The following is a 6,467-nucleotide window of genomic DNA, read 5'->3' on the forward strand; positions in this document are numbered from 1 at the left end:
CCAACTGCAACATGCTGCTAATGATATGTAAGCGATGTTTGTATTTTATTTTTACATGATAGTAATCATGGAAAATAGGTATTGATGTCATTGTATTTATAAATTTCTAAGAATTTCAATAATTTTAAATGTTTATTTATATGTTAACATTCATAGTGCACCTCAATACGTTAGAAAAAGTAGTTTTATCAAGTCATTTTTATGAGGCATGTGTCTATCAGTAGTTCTATTTAAGTTTTATACATTCAATATATGATAAGTTAACAACATATTTTCCACTCACTCATGCATTTTCCGCCTATTTATGAAGTGACGAATTTAGATGCTAAGTATTATGATGAATTCCTGTCTGAATTGTGACATAAATACCAGTTTGATCAAAAGGGTCAAACTAGGTGACTGAACTTTGGGTAGAAACTTATTCTATGTAGCTAATATTAATGCTCATTGCTTATATTTAAAAGCGAATAAATACAAAACACAAAAGAAAAGGGTGCCAGGTAATTAATGTTGCCAATAAAAGTGAGACATGTAGGAATTATATTACCTGTGATAATCAATTAGTATATTTTCCCCCATATACGGTTCATGTGGTCATCAGCACGTGGTCATTTTATGAGGTCATCAGCAATGCCTTATTGCTCACCTGCTTAACAAATGTTTCACAGTAATATTTTAATAACTCCTCAAATTGCCTAGATAGATTACACACAAGCCATCACAAATACAGGTGTTTGGCCCGAGGACACTACATACATTTTATCATTCTAAACATAGCAACCAATCTAAGAAACCTGCAGAAACAACTGACTGGAACTCTTGACCGGGGTGTTAGTAGACACATTTCATTCACATAAACTAAAAGCAATTATTATTTTGACTTATTTTTTCAAATTGAATATAATAGTAGATTTTGTTGTCATAACAATGATTGACAGTATTATGTAACATACATATGGATTCTGTTAAATACACATTGCGCAATCATGGCACTACAAACTGTAAGTTATAAAGTAATATAATTAACAAGATTGCAAAACAAATTAACTATTTATTGCAAAACACGCATACTTCATACAATATTTAAAAATAAGCTCCAAAATATGAATCGTCAGACTACCCAATCTGTACAGTAAATAACTGCTGGAAACTCACGGGTACAGTGATCTACTTTTGAGTATGTACTCAATGTTTATACTTTTCTGGTTATTTATTGACAACCCATTAATTGCAAACAGCTATATAATTCCAGTGAATTTTGTGAACGGTTATGACTTTTATGATAGCTACTATTATACATTATACTCGACCATCTAAAATTGAGCATTATTTCTTCAACACATTAGCCAGGGTTAACATAAGTTGTAATTAATTGATATAACAATGTATATATGCAATAACGTAGAAACTGGAAACACATTGATGCATTTTGAATTCGCTTAACATTTTACTTTTATGTCATACTCAAGCGTGATGTGAATCATTATTTTAGTTGTTATGTGGTTTTCTAAATCGAACCATTCTACATATTAAGTGTAATAAACAAGGTGTAAACTGCATTCTGTCACCTACTGGCTGATTTAATAATTGAAGTGGAAACGTTATTGGATTACAAATCTTAATTAATGCCACATTAGTATGCAGTTGTAGACATTCGCATATATAATCAATGGGAGGGTATATAGAACATGCAGTGTCATGGGAGAAGCTGCACGTACGCCATCTTCAATCACCAGCGTATTGAAAAAAACACGTAAGGTAATTTACTTGTCATGTTTATATGAAAATATTGTTTTTAACAACCCTTTTTAGTCATTGTATATATTTGCATTCATATGTAGTACGTAATTCACTCTGCGCATTAAACTATTATATCGTGGGTATTTTGTTTATTGTGAACTCGTTTGAAACAATGATCAAGTGAATACAGTGTCTGGACGAGGATATGATATGAGATTTTAGATTAGTAAAACACACTTTTCTAATCAGTGCCCATTTTATTCAAGCATCGAGAAATATATAATAACAGTGAGTAATGTTGTACATGTTATTAAATTTATAAATATACCCTTCCAGTGAAAATACATATATGCATATGGTTTTATTTCATAATATTTACTGCCTGGGAAGTATCATGATTCAATTTGCACGTGTTCATGTAATTATGAGCATCGCTGTATTTTATTTTTAGTATAATGTAACAACACCGCAAAAAATAGTATGTATTACAAATATATTAACTTCATTTTTTACTAATAAATCATACCTAGGACCATAGAAGTGTATTGAAGATCAACAAAATGACAAACTATTCACCACTGTTGCTTGCTCCAGTCTGTTGCTGGTAAAAATGACGTTAAAGATGTGATACACAGTTTTTATATACATTTCGGAGGTTATCGATTTCCAGCGACAGAAGATAAATAACGCATGTGTGGAAGTGTATAATCGGGCATATAGTAAGATGTTCCTGTATGCCCTATTAATACATTCCATAAGGCGCCAAATGCTTCATAACTTCATCCGGTCCCTGTTTCAGCAGCAGTTAAGTACAGATATGTCATTGCTCCAGTTACAATCTCAAATCTTGCCGACAGTCTATATTTCAAATTCATTGACACGATCTTTTTTACATTGAAAGAGTTTGATTTCAGTTTGGGTATCATGTATTCAAATTTACTGTGTCGGACAAAAAGGATACATTGTATATAATATCAAGTGAGTTATGTGTTATACAGTATACATACCGTGAGATATATCATGATCATTTTTATCTGTATTTGTAGTTTTGGGCAATTTGAGTTTAATAGTATACGTTTTTCTAAATAATTGCGTTTGTCCTTTGTCCTTATTCATTGTAAACCAGAAAAAACACATTCTTACTTCGTGTGTGTTATTATCATAAAAGAAAATATGTAAATGAATAAAATAAGTCAACATAATGCCTCAAAAACATGTTTCCCACGATCACTGTATAAATGCGTTACAAAGTCACGTTTATTATGTTAATTATTGCACACTATGTCATTAGTTACCTTGACTACATACTAGAGATGGCTGCACGTTTTTAACTAATACGGTTTTAATTGACCAACTCTTGATTTGCACTTGAGAATTCTTTTACCTGCACATAAAAACTGTTATGTTACTGATATCTATCCAGATGTGCACATTTCAAGGGCAAGGTTAATACGATTCCATGATTAGACTTAATTATGACACTTTACCACATGCACTATGCAGATAAACTAGTTTTAGTCGAGCACAAGCACCTCCCGACCTTAACAAAGAGTTACATGCATAGCATGTTAAATACCCGCCTATGGTAGGAATCGAACTATTTAAGTGTTCAGCCACAGATTCATAGATAGGTCATAGATAGGTCAAACACAAGGATCGTCGATATTAATTCTGTTCACATTCCCGTTACAAAGTGTATGTTAGCTTGTATGTGTCAAGACAAGGAGTATCGTTTGCCTACATATGCACCACAGTTTTGTTTACAAACTTCATCCGCCGATAGAAAAGGTGGTGTATTATTCTTGGTTAGTATTATGTACAGTATATTAGCTTGAAATACAAACATGCAATATTTTGGAATGCAAAATTTATACTAGAATAGGGGATTGCCTTAGGATGTCAATGTGATTCTGTGCTTTGAATCAAATTATAAATCAAATCATGTATGTAAAACTCAGTTTCAGCAAGGCAATAACACAGCACGATAAATACTATTGAATGAAAATAACAATGTAATACGTACGTGATTCGAACTACCATACGCGTATAAAAGCTAGCATTCATGTATTCATATCTTCTTGTCCTCCCATGTCGTGCTAATCATATATTATGCCAGCCGATAATTACAGTAGACACAAGGTCACAAACTTGTACGGCAGGACTTTATGGTATGTTGACACCTGCACTAATACACTCTTTTGACGCAGCTGTAGCTGTAAGCTATTTCATAAGACTGGTCAGATTGCGACATAATGTAACTTGTGCCTGTATGCCGATTATTTAGTGAATGAAACAGACTCGTATTGCATCACAATAAAACAGTAAAAAAATACAAATTTCCTATTGTGTCATCAATTCACCCAAAAAATCCTCATTGTCATTGACAAAATAATTGTTTTGACAAACGTTACGGCCCGTACTGTCATTTTGCTTCTTACTGATCGTGACGTGCGTCAGTTGCAAGGACTGCGCTCGGATTTTTGTATATTTGAAACAAAGAAATAAGGGGGACACTTATTCTGTATAAAAAGGTCCATTTTCTTGATGTTTCTATAAAAAGAGGAAAAAAATCACATCAGTGCATCGCATCGCAACATTTTGATCAGAACAGATCTATTTTTTGGCCTAATTCGATTAATTTAGATACAATGATTTCAACTTCATTTTAGCAGTTAAAAAAATAAATATTCTAAAATATATAGCAATCAATATTACAATATTTTACATATAAGATATAGTAGTTAACGATTTGTAATACACTGCTAAATATATATATATATTGAATATTCATGTATGGCATTGACATGCAATTATTATTTAGTATTACATTACACATATGCTCTCAAAAATGAATAATTTGCATTATCTGTGTATCAATAGTGTGCTAAAATGTTGCATATTTAATTACCAAGAATATTGAATATTAAGTAGACAGCATTTTAATCTTCAGTTCCAGTTCAATAATTGGCTTTTGTCAAATACAAATGATATGTTGGACGAAAGCCATGATATTTGCTAAAATAAACCAATTACATGGTATTAGTCCATGCTTGGACGCAGTCTGGAAATGGGAGTTAGCTAACCGTGCGTCCGAGCATGCGTCAGAGTCTTCATACCACATCTGCACATGCATGATCTGAATGGCAGCCATATTAAGGTCAAAACTACTTAACATCACATATTTTCACCATTCCGGAAGCGGGTCGTAGTCGTGTGTAACCGGATTAATTTCAAGCTTGGTAAAAGTATTGAAAACAATGAGAAATGTAGCCATTTTTGTTCAAAGAATGCTCTTTTGAATCCATATATCTGACATGCCTGGACTAATTAAGTTCAATCTTCACACATACATCAGACATGAGGCATGACATTTTGTTCTGATTTGATTTATTCTCGACTGACTTGTAGCCACACTGTTTTATAGAATGCTGCTCAATATACGTATTTCTGACGTGTCATACCTGTACACATTATATCAATTAACACTAATTGTCATTTGGCATTAATATTGATAGTCACTAAAACTGGACGGGGCTATGTCATTTGCCATGACTTGTATCAAGTGTTTTTGTGGAACTCATCAGTCATCAGTTCCTGCCTGTTCAATAAAATAATACCATTTTGTAGATATGGAAGGACCATTTATTACTAAATGCTTGTGATATTGAAGTGTATTTTTGAACCTGAACAACAGATATTTTTTTGGCAGCATATTTATTTAATAAATTAGTCTTCAGCTTTTCAGTCACCGGTCTTGTATGTATATGGTCTCCTACTCAGCGATGTCACTGTTAATTGTGGTGACACCTATATAATAAACGTTTTTTAGAACAAAATTTACAAAACTACAGCATATTTGTTACACCCTTATAATTAAACATTAATAATTACTGCACATAAATATGTAGATTGGCCTAGCCATAGCAACTAATATTGTTTGATATAATAACTCCGAGTTATAAAATATCTTGCTTTGAGACAAAATTGCTCTACACAACCCTCATTTGTATATGACGAGTAGTCAAGGGCAAGTGCAAGCATGCTTCTCGTTTCCTGGAGTGTTGCACATCCAGGTTCCGTTAAGTCACAGCCCATCGTAAATAACTAATATAACAAAGTATGTCGCAAAATTATTTCATAAATAAAATAATAATATTTTTCTGACTTGGCCAGTTAAATGGCTGTGTTATATCGTTATATAAAGTCAAATAAATTTTACTTATTCTAGTATATAGGTCACACTGACTATGCATGCACTTGCCTTTATATATTAAATGTTGTCTGTGACGTCAGCAATCTGACTTGCACATTTTCATTTAGTCGTTGAGCACTTTGTAGCGTGTCTGTTTACAGTGACAATTTACCGTGTTTATGAGATCGAATCTGCCTTGTATTCACATTCATGATATGTACGCCATTAAGGAAAGAGACACTTGTATCCTATTCTTAATAATATAATTACCCTAATGAAATACACTACATTGTTATGATTTAAACAGTCACAGAAAACATAGCAAATAGTTACTTATATTGCGAGGATTGTTGTTTCTTGTTTGACGTCAGCAGATCAATTAGATTACTGGAACGCTACATCCTGTCACCAATAAATCAACCAATTGATGAATATTTGTCAACTTTATGGAATGCATAATCGTGTATACAGGAGATGAATAGCTATATGCACAATTATACATTTCCACAAAAGTGTTAGTAAGCTTCATGGTAAT

The 6,467-nt window shown here is 32.5% G+C and overlaps 2 non-coding genes across 2 annotated transcripts; one reads left to right on the plus strand and one right to left on the minus strand.

Annotated features, from left to right (window-relative positions):
- The first annotated feature begins 2,424 nt into the window (after window positions 1-2,424).
- Mir4827b (microRNA mir-4827b) lies at window positions 2,425-2,505 on the plus strand. Its single transcript, NR_038785.1, has one exon. It is a non-coding gene; the product is annotated as a microRNA mir-4827b (primary transcript).
- A 3,863-nt stretch (window positions 2,506-6,368) lies between these two features.
- Window positions 6,369-6,450, minus strand: Mir4827a (microRNA mir-4827a). Its single transcript, NR_038784.1, has one exon. It is a non-coding gene; the product is annotated as a microRNA mir-4827a (primary transcript).
- Between the last annotated feature and the right edge of the window lie 17 nt (window positions 6,451-6,467).

Source organism: Saccoglossus kowalevskii, chromosome 4, assembly GCF_978046115.1.
Source record: "Saccoglossus kowalevskii chromosome 4, keSacKowa6.1, whole genome shotgun sequence".
Classification (NCBI taxonomy): domain Eukaryota; kingdom Metazoa; phylum Hemichordata; class Enteropneusta; family Harrimaniidae; genus Saccoglossus; species Saccoglossus kowalevskii.